The sequence below is a fragment of the Hemiscyllium ocellatum genome, chromosome 3 (assembly GCF_020745735.1).
Source record: "Hemiscyllium ocellatum isolate sHemOce1 chromosome 3, sHemOce1.pat.X.cur, whole genome shotgun sequence".
NCBI lineage: Eukaryota > Metazoa > Chordata > Chondrichthyes > Orectolobiformes > Hemiscylliidae > Hemiscyllium > Hemiscyllium ocellatum.
The window spans coordinates 134,468,794-134,488,688 of record NC_083403.1 but is presented as its reverse complement, the minus strand read 5'-3'; positions in this window follow the sequence as shown (position 1 = coordinate 134,488,688).

Here is a 19,895-nt window from a genome sequence, read left to right as displayed (position 1 = left end):
TAGCAATTTCCTCAAGGAGGAGACAGTGAGGACTGCAGATTTCCTCAAGACAAGTTTCTTACCCCACAACAGCAAGCTGCCAATTAAAGAGGATCAAAACTTGTTATCAATATTAATTTACCACCTCATTAATATTCAGCTTCTGAACTTAGCAAACACGCCGAACAAATAGACATCAAAAATTCTCAACATGGAGGTGGGAGCAGGTACCTGGTGATAAAGTTCATTACCAGCTGCAAATAACCGCTGTCTTACTCAGCGCCAGATAGCATCTCCAACAGACTCTGCAGTGGATCGGAGAGGTGTGTAGTGGGAGGGATTGGTAAATGTCAGATGTCAATGATTGGGGATGGAGATAGTGCCTATTAATCACAGGGTTTTTGTGAGCACCCAGGTAAACTCAGATGAGTGAGCAGTAGGACAGCAAGAGTTGAGCCTAGAGATCCAGCTGTAATGACAATGGCACAGCTCCAGCATTAAAGAGTAGATGTATCCTACACATGGATTGCAGGTTTGCCAGAATGATTGTTAGAAGCTGGTACATAATGGATGCAATTTCCATGAAAACGGGGTACATGTAACCGGTGCCCTTGGAGTGTGCCCTGAGATGTTGGTGCACAGTGTCTTACATGAGGCTACTCAGAAAAAGCAGTGAGCTGAATTCGTCAGGTAGCTGCTTTGATTCCCATAACGAGAATGCTCAATGTCTAGCTTGTTCAGTACTCTTGTAAGATATGTTAATGAGGTCAATTGCCCCATCCACAATTTGTTTACCAAGTAACAATCCCCCTGAATTTTCAACTCATCACTGACTGGTGAGAAACTCACCACACCACTTGTGAAAGGTGGCGCAATGGCCTTCTGCCGCTGAGACAGATCTTGCCGGACTTGTTTTGTCTGATTCTGTCACACATCTTGCCATAACCCATGTTGTTTGTACCTTCATAAGATTTTGCCCAATGTTTCTCTCACTCACTCTCTCATTGCTGAAAAGAAGTCATGAGCAAAGTTGCTGTTGAAGGAAACTACAATAAACTCCTTTCAGCTAACTGCAAAACCAAGAAGCTCCAAAAAACTACTTAACTTTCAAAGTCAGTGCAATTGGAATCATCCACTTTATTAGCCACAATGTTTCACAATTCATTTGTCTTGGACAAGCCAAAGTCTGATTCCTATATTCTCATTCTATTTTTACTTTTTAGATTCACTTCTCATTTCTAATGTGTTAGTGACATAATATTGTCTATTCTTGAATTTTACTAGCTAATAAATTCAGTCTTTCTTTAATTCAAGAAAGTTATACCTATTTTTCTCTAGAGCCGGTGGGATTTAAACCAGACCTCCATGGTCAATGGGTAGGGACACCACCGCTGCACCACATATTTGGGCAGGTAAAGGTATCCACAGGGGAAGTGATTGTTTTTATCAATTGACCTTGTTGCAACTAAACAAGATGGAGACGTTATGTAAGAAAAGAGAGCAGTTCATCCCCACTCACACAGGAGCATAACTGTTTGGGGGTATCCCAGCTGGAAGTGTAAAGAATTAGGGATTTTCACCCTGGGCCAACTGTAACATTTTGAATGCATCAAGATCCAATAATATTAAATAAGACAAATAACCATCGAATTATAGAGTCACAGACCCTTCGGTCTAACTTGTCCATGCCAACCCAAGTTTCCCAAGCTAAACTAATCTGATTTGCCTATTCTGGGCTCATATCTTTCTAAACCTTTTCCATTCATGTATCAAACCAAATGTTGGTTAATCTGTTTTTTCTTATGTTGTTTAAGCAATAACTATTAGTTAGAACTATAATATGAAGAGACAAAGTTGACCCAGTAAAGTTCTCTGTGACTGAATAAATCCTATTTAAAAACTGATTTTTTTTTAACAAATATTGATTATACATCAGAAATGAATGTTTGAATAATTTAACTGACCATAGAGAACAAATCAATTATTGAAGTTATCATCATAAAAAAGTATATAATTTGCAATACTTTGCAAAACCTATGAGTTTGATTCAAGGGAATTTTAATTTTTAAAATAATATAGCAATCAATTTTATTCAATCACATTTTAATAACTCTGGTTGTTTGGGATTAAGAGACTCATTCGTATTGCATTTATTAACTACTCAGAAAAAATGAACACACCATACAACAAAGCCGATAGAATAACTTATACTCACAGCTTCTGCGGGTACTTCTGATCTTTTTGTTAGACTGTAGATACAGCAAGCTAGTAGTTTTGTGATTCTGAATCTAGTGTGATTGCCAGGCATAAGCAATGCTTATAGGTGATGAAATATAGCAACAAACTGATAATCTAATTATATAAGCCAATGCACAATGTACTTAACTACCAGAATAACCTCAAACAAATAAAATGTTATCTCATGCAAATGTATGAAATACATTTGCATTTTGTATCAACCTTTGCAAATATCTGTTCCACTATTGGGGAATTTTCAACATTGCATCATGCTTCTATATTAACTTATTAATTAGTGGGCAGAAATTAGGTAAAGGGTTCTTTTTGAAGATGGCAGCAGGTGAATAGAGTAGTTCTACAAGGGTTTGAGTTGGGAGCAGAACTATAACTGTTATACATTAATAATATGCATGAAGGAACCAAGGGTATTGTTGCTAAGTTTGAAAATGTCACAAAGATGGGTGGAGGAAGAGAAAGTGGAGAGGCTGCAGAAGGACCTGGACAGATTAGGAAATTGAGCAAAGAAGTAGCAGATGGTACACACAATGGGAAAATGTGAGAATATGCACTTTGGTTGGAAGCATAGAGATGTAGACTTTTTTTTTAAATGGAGAAAACTTCAGAAACCTGAAGCACAAAGGGAATCCGAGTTCAGGGTCTCTTGAAGTTAGCATACAAGTTCAGTTGGCAGTTAGGAAGGCAAATGCTAATGATAGCATAGTATCTCTGGAATGATGAGGCTGTTTAAGACCACATTTGGAATATTGTGATTAGTTTTGCATCCTGCATCTAAGGAAGGATGAAGGGCATATGCCCGAAACGTCGAATTTCCTATTCCTTGGATGCTGCCTGACCTGCTGTGCTTTAACCAGCAACACATTTTCAACTGTGATCTCCAGCATCTGCAGACCTCAATTTTTACTCTAAGGAAGGATGTGCTGGTGTTGAAGGGGGACCAGAGGAGGTTTACAAGAATGATCCCAGAGATGAAATGCTTGTCATATGGGGAGCAGTTGAGGACTCTGGGTCTGTACTCAGTGGACTTTAGAAGGATCAGGGGAATCTGACTGAAATTTACAGAATACTGAGAGGCCTGGACAATGTGGATGTGGAGAAGATGTTTCTACTAGAAGGAGAGGCTAGGATCTGATGGAACAGCCTCAGAGTGAAGAGGTGTCCTTTTAGATCAGGAGGAATTTCTTCAACCAGAGGGTGGTGAATCTGTAGAACTCATTGCTGCAGAAGGTTGTGGAGGCCAAGTCATTGACTGTTTTTAAGACAGAGGTAGATAGGTTCGCGATAAGTAGGGGAATCAATGGTTACAAGGAGGAAGCAGGAAAATTGTGTTGATACACTTATCAGCCAAGATCGAACAGTGAAGCAGATTTGATGAGATAAATAGCTCATTCCTATCCTACATCTTATGGTCTTAGATACAAGATCCAAAAAAATCTAATAACCTCTGGAATAGAAGGTACAAAAGATTCACAATTATTTGCTTGAAGATGTTTCTCCTCATCTCAGTACCTTCAATCCCTTATTCTGAGACTGTGACCCCAGACATCCCAACCAAGAGAAAATCCTTCCAGAATCTAATTCCTGAAGACTATTTTAATGGTAACATTTGGCTCTTTAGTGCCACAGGTACCAATGCTATGGAAGGTCTCATGAGACCTGTCTGCCCTGGTTAACTTCAAAATAACTCATGTGACATACCCTTACTGACAGAACGTATGCTGAAAATGATCAGGTTGTGTTGTTACTCACATACTGCATAAGGGACCAGTCTCTTGAATGACAAGTGAGGTGCTTTTGACTTATCTTCGGTCTTGAGGAGCTTATGGGAGCACTGTTGTGTATTTTTGTTTGGAATAATTTTGTAATTTTTTGGTTTTGGTAACATTATTGCTGTCACCTGTTGAAAGTGTGGTGCTGGAAAAGTACAGCAGGTCAGGCAACATCTGAGCAGCAGAAGAATTGATGTTTCACACATAAGCCCTTCATCAGGATTATCCTGCTCCTTGGATGCCGCCTAACCTGTTGTGCTTTTCCAACACCACACTCTAGACTCTGATCTCCAGCATCTGCAGTCCTCATTTTCTCCTGTTGCTGTCACCTGGCAGTAAGATCAAAGGTGTGCTTTGTACAGAAAGCTTACTGAAGTCATGGAGGCTTTAATTATAGTGCATCTTGGCCTGCACCGTAACAGAGATGTGAAGCTCAGGTTTGTAGAGAGTCAATGCTGTACAGCAAAGGTGGGAGTTAAAGGCAAGGTCTGACCCTACGTTCTGAAGATAAGATCCTATCTCCACTTTGATCTGTGTAAGCTGTCTACTGTTCACCAATAAAGTAGTCATTGAAATATGTCACTTCCTTCAACAGATCCTTTAGTTGCCATCAGGGCAAGAATGGCAATTCTACTAGCTGCCAATCTCATCATTGCTCTTAACGCAAGCAAATCCTCCAGGATAGAAAGTGATCAGTCAACGCAATGAATATTTCTTAGTCTGCTATTCGTGAGTGCATCAAAGTGATGACAGAAGCTCTGTATGGCACAAGGAAAGACCTCTTGTTATCAACCTTAGCCAAGGGGACCATGAGTAGATGGCCCTGCCAGTGTTCAACACTCCCAGTGGTTAATGGAACCATTGACTATATGCACTTGATTCTGTGGACTCAGTATTTAATGAGATTTAGCAGAACCACATAGTTAGTGTGCAACTGGGCCCACAGAAGCATGTCAATGAATGACTGTTATCTTAGTCACTGCCACAATACCTTCAGCCTGAAGTCCTCAAATATCACACTCTCTTCGGGCTACTACAACCAACAAGAGAGTTTGTTGTTTGGAGACAAGGGATACACTCTATGCACTTGATTTATGTTCTGCTCCCTCTCCTAACTAGGTAATAACAACTTGCCCAGAATATAAACCTTGCAGCTATAAGAAACATCATGGCTCAAACTCCCAATGTCCTGGAGTAATGGTTCTGCTGCCTGCAACGAGTCCTCCGCTATTCAGCAGAGTTTGCTGTGGTCTGCTGCATCCTGCCTGATCACACAGTCATGAAGGCATGGCCATTGCCAACAGACCTTCATAGGTACTTCAATAGCAGGCAATGTAGAGACAGCTGGTGTTACTTGTTATTTTGATCAGGCTATTAGGAAATGTGATAGCACAATCTGGGGCAAATGGGACTTAAACTCAAAAGTAGAGGCATTCAAACTGCACCACAAGAGCTCTTAAAAGGATGGCCCCAATTTGGAGCTCAAACCCACCATCCTGAGATTAAGAGATCCGTCCTCTGACAACACAGCTAGGTGAGCAGCTGGTGTTAACTTAACATCAATTGTATGTAACTGTATCCTGATGTTGGATATTAACTTGGAGTTCACTTGTGCTCTCACAAATAAGAACAGACCAAAATTGTGGTTGTTGGGGCCAGGAAATGCATGTTTGTACATAAAGGACCATCTTGTGGCACAGTGGTGGTGTCCTTGCTCCTGAATTGGGAGGCCCAGGTTCAAGTCCTATCTGCTCCAGAGGTAACATCTCTGAACTGGTTGATTAGAAAAATATAAGACGATTGATTCCACTTCTACCTTTCACAAGCTGACTTCAAGGCTCTTCGTTCTGGAGTGTGGATTAGTTGTGGAATTAATAATGCTGGTGTTAGGGTTAGGGGAAGTGGCAAGTTATAGATAATAATGCAGTTAAGGAAGCAATCACAAAGATAGTTTGGTCACTGATTGAGGGCCATGACGTGGAGGGCCAGGAGAAATGAGATAGCTAAAGGGATGGGAGAATTGTTACAATGTCTAAGAGTTGCTAAGGATAGAAGAGCAGAGCAGTCTGAGGAGAGGGGTCCCGAGGGTTTTAACCTCAGGTGAAATCATCATTGAATTAGGAGTAGCTTAGAACAAAAGAAGCTGGGCTGGAGCTGTTTTTCTTGAGGCACCAGAGGCTGAGGGGTGACCTTATAGAGGTTTATAAAATCATGCAGGGCCTGGATAGGATAAATAAATAAGGCCTTCTTCCCTGGGATGGGGGAGTCCAGAACTAGAAGGCATAGATTTAAGATGAGAGGGGAAAGATTTAAAAGGGACCTAAGGGGCAACTTCTTTATACAGAAGGTGGTGCATGTATGGAACGAGCTGCTAGGGGAAGTGGTGGAGGCTGGTACAATTACAACATTTAAAAGGCATCTGGATGGGTATTTGACGAGGAAGGCTTTAGAGGGATATGAGCCAAGTGCTGGCAAATGGGACTAGATTAATTTGGGATATCTAGTCAGCATGGACAAGTTGGACCAAAGAGCCTGTACATCTCTATGACTCTATAACAAAGGAAGAAGAGGAGGGAGAACATTTTAGTGAGGAAGGTGGCCTGGCAACTGGGAGAGTGTCACACAATAAACAGTTAATACACAGATTGGAGAACTGGATGTGAGAAGCCTTTTGAAGGAGGAATCAACAAAGGGGTATTTTGTGATTGGAGGTAAACAAACAGCAACTGCCTCAGGATCATTGAAGGAAAGAGTGGCATGTGTCAAACAGACACAGATGAAAATCCCAAAAGACAGGCAGAGAGAGAAATGATAGGTTTACTGGAGAAAGACTCACTTCTAAGAAAACAGCAGGAAAGCTGTCAGTTCAAAATAAGTGGCAAAAGTGGAGTAGAGGCAAATTACAGCTGGGCAGGTGGTGTGGAAGATAACAGATATCAGAAATGAAATCTTTTATGCTGTGAAATGCAAATGCAATGATCATAACAGTGCCACATTTGTGTCACTTTGCATCAGTTCGCAAAGTTAGTTAATACGAAAAGCAAATAATTTATTCTGTATGCAGCAGTAATATAACAGCAACAATTATAAGGGGAGGCTTCCAGAATTTGTGCCATAGGTAGCTGCAGGCATGGCCTCCAAAGGTGGGCAAGGTCAGAAGTCACATGACACTATGTTACAGTCCAGCAGGTTTTATTTGAAATCACAAGCTTTCAGAGCGATGCTCCTTCATCAGGCAACTTCTGACCTTGCCCAGTACATTCAGTACAAAACAGGGACCACCACTCCAAAGGTGGAGTAATTAAAATCATAAATGTTCAAATCACCAGAATTAGATGAAGCACAACACTCTCAGAGTGGAGGCGATTAGAAATTGGGACATGCAAGACCATAGAGGGATTTAAAAACATGGATAAGAATTTTAAAATTGAGGAATTATTTGAGCAGCTAATGTAGTTCAATGAACAAAGAGCTGTTAGTCCCATTATAATATTCATTAAAAATAAAGAAAACAACATGACATATCTATAGGTGCCAGAACTTTATCAGCAACCTAAGCATCGATTTCATTTTGATTATTAACATTAAATGGCCCCTTGTTACTCAGGTTTATTTAGATCTGTTATCATCCTTGCTGCCTGCAAATTTCTTGAAGCATGCCTAGCTAATAAACCCAGTCTAATCTGAATCAAGGCTGATCGGTTCAGGAGATGCTGAATAATTATTTAATTTAACGGGCATCAGGCACCAAGGGCACAACATCTAATTATGTCTTTCATTCCCTCCATCGCAGTGTCTTTTACTGTGCAGTGTAATGACCAGTAAAATTTAGCTTACAAATTTCTTCCAACCATTGGAGTAAGTAAAAGCAATTTACAGGAGATAACATATTTTCACAGTTGCCCATCTGTAATCTGGCACTATTAATGTGTACTAATCAATCAATCCTGATTAACACTTCACCAGTCCTCCAGTATTTAGTACAACGAAAGATGAAAGTCTCCAGTGAGAAACGAGCCTTTTGAAATATTCACTTCACATCAGTTCAAACTGAGCTGCCAGACACCTCTGATTAATGGTGGTAGATGCAAAGACAGTCATCGCTGTTTCACTCTATTATCCTGGGACTGTGGTTTTACTGCTTCACACCAATTAAACCAGTTCAAACTGATGATACAGCACAGCTGAGGTTTCACCATATGTATTGTGATTTTTGTTATTATTCTTTAATTATGCACAGATTCTGTGATTACCTAGAACTGCTGTGAACAGGCAAATTAAGCATCTCTCAATGCCAAATGGAAAGGTAGAGTATAAAAATTTGAAAATGCCAGATTGTCCACTTTGGTGGGAAAAATAGAAAAATAAATGATTATTGGAATGGAAAGAGATTGATTAACATTGGCAGAGCAGAGCGATCAGGCTGTCCTCTTTCATGATTTCCAAAATGTTAGCATCCAGATGGGTCTAATCGATTGGAAACAAAGATTGGCTAGAAAACGATAATTGAAGAATAGGTTACCTTCAAAGAGGAGATGGTTCAAGTATAGTCAAAGTATATTTGCTTAAAAGGAAAAGTTACAATAACAAATCCAGAGCTTCTTGGATGACAAAAAAAGATACAAATTAAATTTGAGTGAAAAGTGTACTTAAGGTGGCATAGTGGCTCAGTGGTTAACATTGTGGCCTCACTGGACCAGGGTCCTGGGTTCAATTCCACTCTCGGGTAACTCTCTGTGTGGAGTTTGCATGTTCTCCCTGTGCCTGTGTGGGTTTCCTGTGGGTGTTCTGGTTTTCTCCCACAGTCCAAGGATGGGAAAGTTAGGTAGGTTGGCCAGGCTAAATTGCTCATTGTGTCTTGGGATGTGTAGACGTGGTGGATTAGCTGTGGGAAATGCAGGGCTGTGGAGGTCTGGGTAGAACGCTCTTCAAGTTTACTTGAGTAGTAAACTCAAGAATTCACAATACTTTGAGATATGTGCTCATTTAATTCTGGCCTTTGACGCATTATCAGTTTTAATCCATTCTGTATTAGTGACTAAGCCTTCAACTCCCTAAGCTCTGAAGTTCTAAATATATTTACTTCTTTCGCTGACCCCCCCCCGCCCCACCTTTAAAACCTGCCTCATTGATGCTTTTGATCATCTGACCTAATAGCTGTTTTTGTGGCTTGCTGCCAGTTTTATTGTGCTCTGTTAAACTACCTAGGGGCAGTTACTGCAGAATTGTTACATCCCATTGTGTCTGCACCCACCAGTATTTAAAATGCGTATCAGTATCTAGTGTTAATCTTTTGTTCTGATCTCATACATTGTACATTATTTCTGTTCACCACATTCCTGATGGTGCATTCAATACGGTCATGACCAGCTGTGTAAAAGATTTTTTCTCCTGTCACCATTACCCCTTTGGTACATCACTTAAGTCAGTACCCTATTTAACAAGGGATACTATCCCTATCGACTGAGAATAGAAGTGAGTCAGTCAGGGCAGGCAGGGATAAGGTAGGACTAATGAATTAAACTGCATTTATTTCAATGCAAGGGGCCTAACAGGGAAGGCAGATGAACTCAGGGCATGGTTAGGAACATGAGACTGGAATATCATAGCAATTACGGAAACATGGCTCAGGGATGGGCCGGACTGGCAGCTTAATGTTCCAGGATAAAAAATGCTACAGGAAGGATAGAAAGGGCGACAAGAGAGGAGGGGGAGTGGCATTTTTGATAAGGGATAGCATTACAGCTGTGCTGAGGGCGGATATTGCCGGAAATACATCCAGGGAAGTTATTTGGGTGGAACTGAGAAATAAGAATAATATTGGGATTGTATTATAGACACCTCCAATAATCAGAGGGAAATTGAGAAACAAACTTGTAAGGAGATCTCAGCTATCTGTAAGAATAATAAAGTAGTTATGGTAGGGGATTTTAACTTTCCAAACATCATCTGGGACTGCCATAGTGTTAAAGATTTAGATGGAGAGGAATTTCTTAAGTGTGTACAAGACAATTTTCTGATTCAGTATGTACCTACTAGAGAAGGTGCAAAACTTGACCTACTCTTGGGAAATAAGGCAGGACAGGTGACTGAGGTGTCAGTGGGGGAGCACTTTGGGGCCAGGATTATAATTCTATTTGTTTTAAAATAGTGATGGAAAAGGATAGACCAGATCTAAAAGTTGAAGTTCTAAATTGGAGAAAGGCCAATTTTGACGGTATTAGGCAAGAACTTTAGAAAGCTGATTGGAGACAGATGTTCGCAGGGACTGCTGGAAAATGGAAAGCCTTCAGAAATGAGATAACAAGAACCCAGAGAAAATATATTCCTGTCAGGGTGAAAGGGAAGTATAGGGAATGCTGGATGACTAAAGAAATTGAGGGTTTGGTTAAGGAAAAGAAGAAAGCATATGTCAGGTATAGACAGGATAGATCGAGTGAATCCTTAGAAGAGTATAAAGAAAGTAGGAGTATACTTAAGAGGGAAATCAGGAGGGAAAAATGGGGACATGGGATAGCTTTGGCAAAGAGAATTAAGGAGAATCCAAAGGGTTTTTACAAATATATTAAAGACAAAAGGGTAACTAGGGAGAGAATAGGGCCCCTCAAAGATCAGCAAGGCGGGCTTTGTGTGGAGCTGCAGAAAATGGGGGAGATACTAAATGAATGTTTTGCAACAGTATTTACTGTGGAAAAGGATATGGAAGATATAGACTATAGGGTAATAGATGGTGACATCTTGCAAAATGTCCAGATTACAGAGGAAGAAGTGCTGGATGTCTTGAAACAGTTAAAGGTGGATAAATCCCGAGGACCTGATCAGATGTACCCGAGAACTCTGTGGGAAGCTAGAGAAGTGATTGCTGAGCCTCTTGTTGAGATATTTGTTTCATTGCTAGTCACAGGTGAGGTGCTGGAAGACTGGAGGTTGGCAAATGTGGTGCCACTGTTTAAGAAGGGCGGTAAAGACAAGCCAGGAAACTATAGACCGGTGAGCCTGACCTCGGTGGTGGGTGAGTTGTTGGAGGGAATCCTGAGGGACAGGATGTACATGTATTTGGAAAGGCAAGGACTGATTTGAGATAGTCAACATGGCTTTGTGCATGGGAAATCATGTCTCACAAACTTGATTGAGTTTTTTGAAGAAGTAACAAAGAGGATTGATAAGGGCAGAGCAGTAGATGTGATCTATATGGACTTCACTAAGGCATTCAACAAGGTTCCCCATGGGAGACTGATTAGCAAAGTTAGATCTCATGGAACACAGGGAGAACTAGCCATTTGGATACAGAACTGGCTCAAAGGTAGAAGTCAGAGAGTGGTGGTGGAGGGTTGTTTTTCAGACTGGAGGCCTGTGACCAATGGAGTGCCACAAGGATCGGTGCTGGGCCCTCTACTTTTTGTCATTTACATAAATGATTTGGATGTGAACATAAGAGGTACAGTTAGTAAGTTTGCAGATGACACCAAAATTGGAGGTGTAGTGGACAGCGAAGAGGGTTACCTCAGATTACAACAGGATCTGGACCAGATGGGCCAATGGGCTGAGAAGTGGCAGATGGAGTTTAATTCAGATAAATGTGAGGTGCTGCATTTTGGGAAAGCAAATCAGAGCAGGACTTATACACTTAATGGTAAGGTCCTAGGGAGTGTTGCTGAACAAAGAGACCTTGGAGTGCAGGTTCATTGCTCCTTGAAAGTGGAGTCGCAGATAGATAGGATAATGAAGAAAGTGTTTGGTATGCTTTCCTTCATTGACCAGAGTATTGAGTACAGGAGTTGGGAGGTCATGTTGCGGCTGTACAGGACATTAGTTAGGCCACTGTTGGAATATTGCATGCAATTCTGGTCTCCTTCCTATCGGAAAGATGTTGTGAAACTTGAAAGGGTTCAGAAAAGATTTACAAGGATGTTGCCAGGGTTGGAGGATCTGAACTACAGGAAGAGGCTGAACAGGCTGGGGCTGTTTTCCCTGGAGCGTCGGAGGCTGAGGGGTGACCTCATAGAGCTTTACAAAATTATGAGGGGCATGGATAGGATAAGTAGACAAAGTCTTTTCCCTGGGGTGGGGGAGTCCAGAACTGGAGGGCATAGGTTTAGGGTGAGAGGGGAAAAATATAAAAGAGACCTACAGGGAAACCTTTTCACGCAGAGGGTGGTACGTGTACGGAATGAGCTGCCAGAGGAAGTGGTGGAGGCTGGTACAATTGCAACATTTAAGAGGCAATTGGATGCGTATATGAATAAGAAGGGTTTGGAGGGATATGGGCCGGGTACTTGCAGGTGGGACTAGATTAGGTTGGGGTATCTGGTCAGCATGGACAGGTTGGACCGAAGGGTCTGTTTTCATGCTGTACATCTCTATGACTCTATGACCCGAACTTCTTTAAGTTCCTTATTCTCCCATTCTACTTGTACATGCTGCTGCACATCTCTTGCTGCCAATTCCATTTGAACCCACACCAACAATACTAGTGAATCTCCTTGCAAGGACATTGGCTCCAAATCTGCTGAGGAGCAACCATTTTGAATAGGTGCACCCTGTCTCTTGATTTGCCAAGAGAAAAGTTTCCTCAATTTTTGAATGTGCTGTCTCTATGCTGTCGTTAACTTACTCTGAACTCATTACCTTTTTTGTTATTTCACTCACCTTCTCTCTGCTCCGGAACTCACTAAATCTCTCTGCTCTCAGTAATTCTCTGTCCCCACTAATCCTCTATGCGCTCAATAACCATCTACCCTCTCATCAACTCTCTGCTCTCAAAAACCCTGCCCTCACGAAGTCTCTGTTATCACTAATGTTGATGTGGAGGTGCCGGTGTTGGACTAGGGTGGACAAAGTTAAAAATCACAAAACACCAGGTTATAGTCCAACAGATTTAAACCTGTTGGACTATAACCTGGTGTTGTGTGATCACTAATGTTTTCCACTCATTAACAGTCCCTGCTCTCACTATTTTTTTCTTCCCACTAACACTTGCTGCTTTCATTAACCCTGCCTCTGTACTCGGTAAATCTCCATGCACTCAGTAAGTTTCTCAACACACATTAACTTGCCTTGTGCTCACTAACACTGCCTGCTCTAAGTTACCCTCTGCTCTCCTTAACTCTCTCTAACCATACTGTTTTACTTTCGTCAGCTCCCTGTTCAGATTTCCCTGTTACCCTATGTACATGAATGTTGCACATTTCCTCAAAAAGGCCACGATAAAATGCAGGGCGCTTGCTTCAGTAAGGTGAGGATCATAATAAACACGATTCAAGCCAATGCTGGGGTAACGCATAGGATTTCTAATCCATCTCCTTAGCCACTCAGCCACGACTCCATGCTTTGGTCTGTCCTGTCTCTTGCATTGGATATCATGGCCGAACATTCCCATTGTGACGACACACACGAAAATCCCAGTAATTCCACCTAGAGAGTGGTGGGTAAAGGAGGAGGCCTGTGGTGGTGGAAGCAGCAATGTCAGGATGAGCCGGACACAACTCCACCCCAGCCTGGGCTCTCCAGGTAAGCAAGTCCAGCCAGGCTGGCAGGCTGAGCTGAGGCTCCAGGTCTGCAGCCGGGCCCGGCCAGGCGTCTGAAGGGGCAGAAACGTGAGCAGAAAGGGATGGTGGGGACCCTGATGACAGCGGTGACACCTCTGGTGACAATGTCAGGAGGAAAGTCTGACGGGGAGCAGGATGGATGGAACCTGTGCGTCCCCAGGCCCGTGGCTCCAAATTTGATGTGAGGGTTGTGATTGTAGAAGTGGTGGAGGCCGGTAACTAAGACCCCGGAACCGTCAGAGGCCCCAGCCAGTGCCAAGCAGTGACTGGAGGAGCAGCAGAGCAGGGATAAGAAGGAATGTGAAAGATGAACTTTATTGCAGTAAAATCTTGCATTATATCCAATGTTCAAGATGATGCTAGAGTGGGCTGACACTTTGTATATAACATGCGAAAAGACAGTTTTCACTGCATTTTTATATGCATGTGACTATAAATCTAAATTTAATCTAAATGTAATCTAATCTTTTTACACTTACTAATCCTTTCCGCACTCACTAACTCATTCTCCCTTACAAATGCTTTCTGCTCTCCTAACCCTTACTAACATCACCCGCACTCATTCAGTCTGCTCCCATTAATCCTCAGTCAGTCTCTATGCACTAATTAACTCTGCTGTTATGATCCCAGCTGATGTTAATAACGGACAAGTCAGATCCCAGTCTGAAATTTGGCTTGATGGATCATATACTTTTTTTCCCATTTAGCATGGTAGTCTTTCACTGAAACACAAGTCACAATGCTGCAGATTTGGTTTTAACAATAACACAGAATTCTATTACCCAAAAGAAATGAAGGTAAAATTAAACAAATCAACCCAAAGTGCATGGTAAAAATAAAATCCCATCTATCTTAACACCATCACTTTGCGGTACACAAATATCAACAAACGTTCTTTTCTCTTTCACTTCTACAAGTTTGACTTAACTAACTTTCAATTTCTGGTTATCGGTGTTGAGAGTTTGATAGCCTTGATTGGTCAGCAACTGAATTTAAATTGTCTTAGTTTTAAATAACTTATTCAGTGCTATAGTTAAACATTTCTGGTCCGAACATTTCAAACTAAAATCCTTGCCCTGACCTAACCTGTTTCCTAACTGCCATGAAATAATTTCTTTCAGAAAACAGTTCATGCATTTAATCTCTACTAGGTCTTCTGTGAATTGAACTAAAACCAAAAGTTTTCTAGTTTGTGGGGGTTTTTTTTACCCCTTAGCAAAAGAATATCAATTCCTGGTTCTGCTAAAATGAAAATAAGTTAAAGTTTTCAATGCATATTCTCTCTTTGATTGTTAAAAAATATCTCACACTGCAAACAAAGTCTCATTATCATGTCAAGAGCTACTTTGTCAACCAAAACAAAACCACAGTTCCAGAATGACTAACAAGTTAATCCCCTTCATACATAAAGACCAAATCTACATGCCACGAGTTCAAAATCCAAATGCTAAAATAAATATTTACACATATATGTCATGACACTGACTAACTCTCTACGCACTTATTATCTCTCTATGTGCTGACTAACTCTCTACACTTGTACTAACATATTTCTGTATTCATTACCTGCACAGTTACTAACGCTTTTGGCTTTCTACTTTCACTGACCTGCTCATTTCATGAACTCCCTCTACCCACTAACTGTCCACATGCTCACTAATACTTTCTGCTTTCACAATTTCTCTCTGCTCCCACTATCTCTGTTTGCACTCATTAACTCTGCTGTCACTAATAATGTTTTCATTAATTCTCCCTGCCCTCTCTAATTGTCTGCTCTAACTTTCTCTATTCTCAATAACTCCCTATGCTCTCACTAATTTTCTCTACACTCACTGAGCCTCCATCTTCTCTGTAACTCTCTCTGATCTCACTAACATGCACTTCTTTCACTAACTCTCTACACTCTATCTAACTCTCCCTACTCTATTTAGCTTTCTTTGTTCTAACTCCCTGCCCTCATTAACCATCTATATACTCAATAATGCTCTCTGCTCTAACTAACTCTCTATGCACTCCCTCACTTTCTCTGCACTCATTAATTCTCTCTGCTGTCACTAACACTCTTCTTTCACTAATCTTCTCTGACTCTATGTAAATCTCTATGGACTCACTAACTCTCTCCGCACTCATGAACTCCTTTCCTCTCACTCACACCGTCTGGTCTCACAAACCATTAATGCAGTCACTGATTCATGTTGCACTCACTAACTCTCCCTTCTCATTAATGCTTGCTTCTCTCTTTGACTTACACCATCTCATTAATTTGTTTTTGTCTGTTGCTCACTCATTTTTAAAAAAAATGTTCATTCTCTGTCCTCACTGAACTGAACATTCAGTATTCATATTCATTCAAGTGTGTAAGTAATATGACATCTTTTAAGTTACAAAATTGAACTGAATATTTTGCATAAGTGCTTATTTCTTCACTTGTGGCTTCTGTCCTGATTGGTATTTGTAAGAGACAAGGGTGTGGTGCTGGGAAAGCACAACAGGTCAGGCGGCATCCGAGGAGGAGGAAAATCAATGTTTCCGGCAAAAGCCCTTCATCAGGAATGAGGCAGGGAGCCTCGTGGGTGCAGAAATAAATGGGAGGGTTCAGGGCTGGGGGGGAGGTAGCTGAGAGTGCAATAGATGGATGGTGGTGGGGGTAAAGGTGATAGGTCAGAGAGGAGAGTGAAGTGAATAGGTGGAAAGGAAGATGGACAGGTAGGACAGGTCATGAGGGTGGTACTGAGCTGTAAGGTTGGAACTGGGATAAGGTGGGGGTATAGGAAATGATGAAACTAGTGAAATCCACGTTGATGTCCTGGGGTTGGGGGGTCCCAAGGCAGAAGATGAGGCATTCTTCCTCCAGGCTTCGAGTGGTAAGGGATGGTGATGGAGAAAGCCCAAACCCTGCATGTCCTTGGTGGAGTGGGAGGGGGAGTTGGTGTGTTTGGCCATGGGGCAGTGGTGTTGGTTGGTGCAGGTCTCCTGGAGAAGTTCTCTGAAACGCGCTGCAAGTTGGCATCCTGTCTCTCCAGTGTCGAGGAGGCCACATCGGGAGCAAAGGATACAGTAAATGATATGTGTGGAAGTGCAAATGAAATTTTGATGGATGTGGAAGGCTCCTTTGGGGCCTTGGATGGAGGTGAGGGGGGAGGTGTGGCTGCAGGTTTTGTAATTCCTGCGGTGGCAGGGAAAGGTGCTGGGAGGGGAGGGTGGGTTGGTGGGGGGTGGGGGGGGGGGGATGGGGGGGAGGTTGGGGCGTGGACCTGATGAGGGAGTCACGGAGGGAATGGTCTTTATGGAAAGCAGATAGAGGTGCGGGGGAGGGAACTATATCTCTGGTGGTGGGGTCCGTTTGTAGGTGGCGAAAATGACGGAGCATGATGGGTCTGCCTCCTGTAAAAATGCTATCCCTTTATTCCCAATTCCTCCGCCTCCATCGCACCTGCTCCCAGGAGGACCAGTTCCAACACAGAACACACCAGATGGCCTCCTTCTTTAAAGACCGCAATTTCCCTTCCCACGTGGTTGATGATGCCCTCCAGCGCACCTCATCCACTTCCTGCATCTCCGCCACCAAACCCCGCACCTCCAACCGCAACAAGGACAGAACCCCGCCCCCCCTCCCCCCCCGGTCCTCACCTTCCACCCCACAGTGGTAAATACTTTAGGTGAACCAGAGGGAGACAACATACTTTCATAAGAAAGACCCAACCCTAAGAAAGCAGTGGGAAAGAAAGTCAGTTCTGAATGAGTGACAAATAAAAAGAGTGTTTGAGGAAGGCTTGATGCTGCAGTAGGGAAAGGTAAAGTGGACTGAGTGTACATGAGATTAAGAGAGGAGAATAGAGGACAACAAAGAAATGAAATGCTGACCCTGAATTCCAGAATAGGAAACAATTACATGCGCATATATGGGTATGAATAGAGGTATGAGCAGAAATGAAACCAACATACTGCAAAATGCAAATACAATTCTTGGAGCTACTTTACATATGATCCAGAATCGACCTAACACAAGAAACAAAGGAATTATTATGTTTGCATCAGTATGCCTAATAACATGATTATTCACTCATATTGAAATAACATCCAGTTCATTGTACTGGTTTCCAGAATCTTATAAACAACCTATGACTGTATATTTTTGAATGCTAATATTAATACAAAAGTGAATTGCTTCCAAAGTACTGAAATTTCTTAGGATCTTGGTTCACTCTTGAAGCTTGCATTGTCCTGGAAACTTTGCTGACCTGAACTTAGCCAAAATCTGATTGAGAGATGCTTAATAATTATTTCTATCAGTAGACCACACAGTCCCTAATAACGAATGCAACAAGATGTAATTATTTACTTCTGGTCTCATCAATGTATTGCATTATCATAAAAAAATAGCCTTTTGGGTTTCTTTTACAATATTGGACAAAGTATTAAAAAGTCAGCAAGGTTGAAATGTAGTGCCAAATTATACTTGGGATTATCACTTGTGCAGTCTTCATTTACTTCAAATGATGAAGAAAGTCATTAGTGAGACAAAAGCCTTTTGAGATATTCATTTGACACCATCTCAAGCTGAGCTGGCAGACACCCTTAATTAAAGGTTATAGGTGCAGAAACAGATGCTGGATTTCACTCTATGATCCTGGGAAGCTGTGGCTTTACTACCTGACACCAATTAAGCTAGTACAAACTGCTGATACAGCACATTTTAGGTTTCACTTTATGTATTATGATTTCTGTCAGGAGTATACTCAAGAGGAAAATCAGGAGGGCAAAACGGGGACATGAGGTAGCTTTGGCAAATAGCATTAAGGAGAATCCAAATGGTTTTTACAAATATATTAAGGACAAAAGGGTAACTAGGGAGAGAATAGGGCCCCTCAAAGATCAGCAAGGCGGCCTTTGTGTGGTGCCTCAGAAAATAGGGGAGATACTAAATGAATATTTTGCATCAGTATTTACTGTGGAAAAGGATATGGAAGATATAGACTTAAGGGAAATAAATGGTGACATCTTGCAAAATATCCAGTTAAGAGGAAGAAGTGCTGGATGTCTTGAAACGGTTAAAGGTGGATAAATCCCCAGGACCTGATCAGGCGTACCCGAGAACTCTGTGGGAACCTAGAGAAGTGATTGCTGGGCCTTTTGCTGAGACATTTGTATCATCAATAGTCACAGGTGAGGTCCTGGAAGACTGGAGGTTGGCAAACGTGGTGCCACTGTTTAAGAAGGGCTGTAAAGACAAGCCAGGGAACTATAGAACCAGTGAGCCTGATCTCGGTGGTTGGTGAGTTGTTGGAGGGAATCCTGAGGGACAGGATGTACATGTATTTGGAAAGGCAAAAACTGATTCGGGATTGTCAACATGGCTTTGTGTGTGGGAAATCATGTCTCACAAACTTGATTGAGTTTTCGAAGAAATAACAAAGAAGATTGATGAGGGCAGCGCAGTAGATGTGAACTATATGGACTTTAGTAAGGTGTTCAACAAGGTTCCCCATGGGAGACTGATTAGCAAGATTAGATCTCATGGAATACAGGGAGAACTAGCCATTTGGATACAGAACTGGCTCAAAGCTAGGAGACAGAGGGTGGTGGTGGAGGGTTGTTTTTCAGACTGGAGGCCTGTGACCAGTAGAGTGCCACAAGGATCGGTGCTGGGCCGTCTACTTTTTGTCATTTACATAAATGCGAGCATAAGAGGTACAGTTAGTAAGTTTGCAGATGACACCAAAATTGGAGGTGTAGTGGACAGCGAAGAGGGTTACCTCAGATTACAACAGGATCTGGACCAGATGGGCCAATGGGCTGAGAAGTGGCAGATGGAGTTTAATTCAGATAAACGCGAGGTGCTGCATTTTGGGAAAGCAAATCAGAGCAGGACTTATAGACTTAATGGTAAGATCCTAGGAAGTATTGCTGAACAAAGAGACCTTGGAGTGCAAGTTCATAGCTCCTTGAAAGTGGAGTCGCAGGTAGATAGGATAGTGAAGAAGGTGTTTCCTTTATCGGCCAGAGTATTGAGTACAGGAGTTGGGAGGTCATGTTGCGGCTGTACAGGACATTGGTTAGGCCATTGTTGGAATATTGCGTGCAATTCTGGTCTCCTTCCTATTTGAAAGATGTTGGGAAACTTGAAAGGATTCAGAAAAGATTTACAAGGATGTTGCCAGGATTGGAGGATCTGTGCTACAGGGAGAGGCTGAACAGGCTGGGGCTGTTTTCCCTGGAGCATCGGAGGCTGAGGGGTGACCTTATAGAGGTTTACAAAATTATGAGGAGCATGAATAGGATAAATAGAAAAAGTCTTTTCCCTGGGGTGGGGGAGTCCAGAACTAGAGGGCATAGGTTTAGG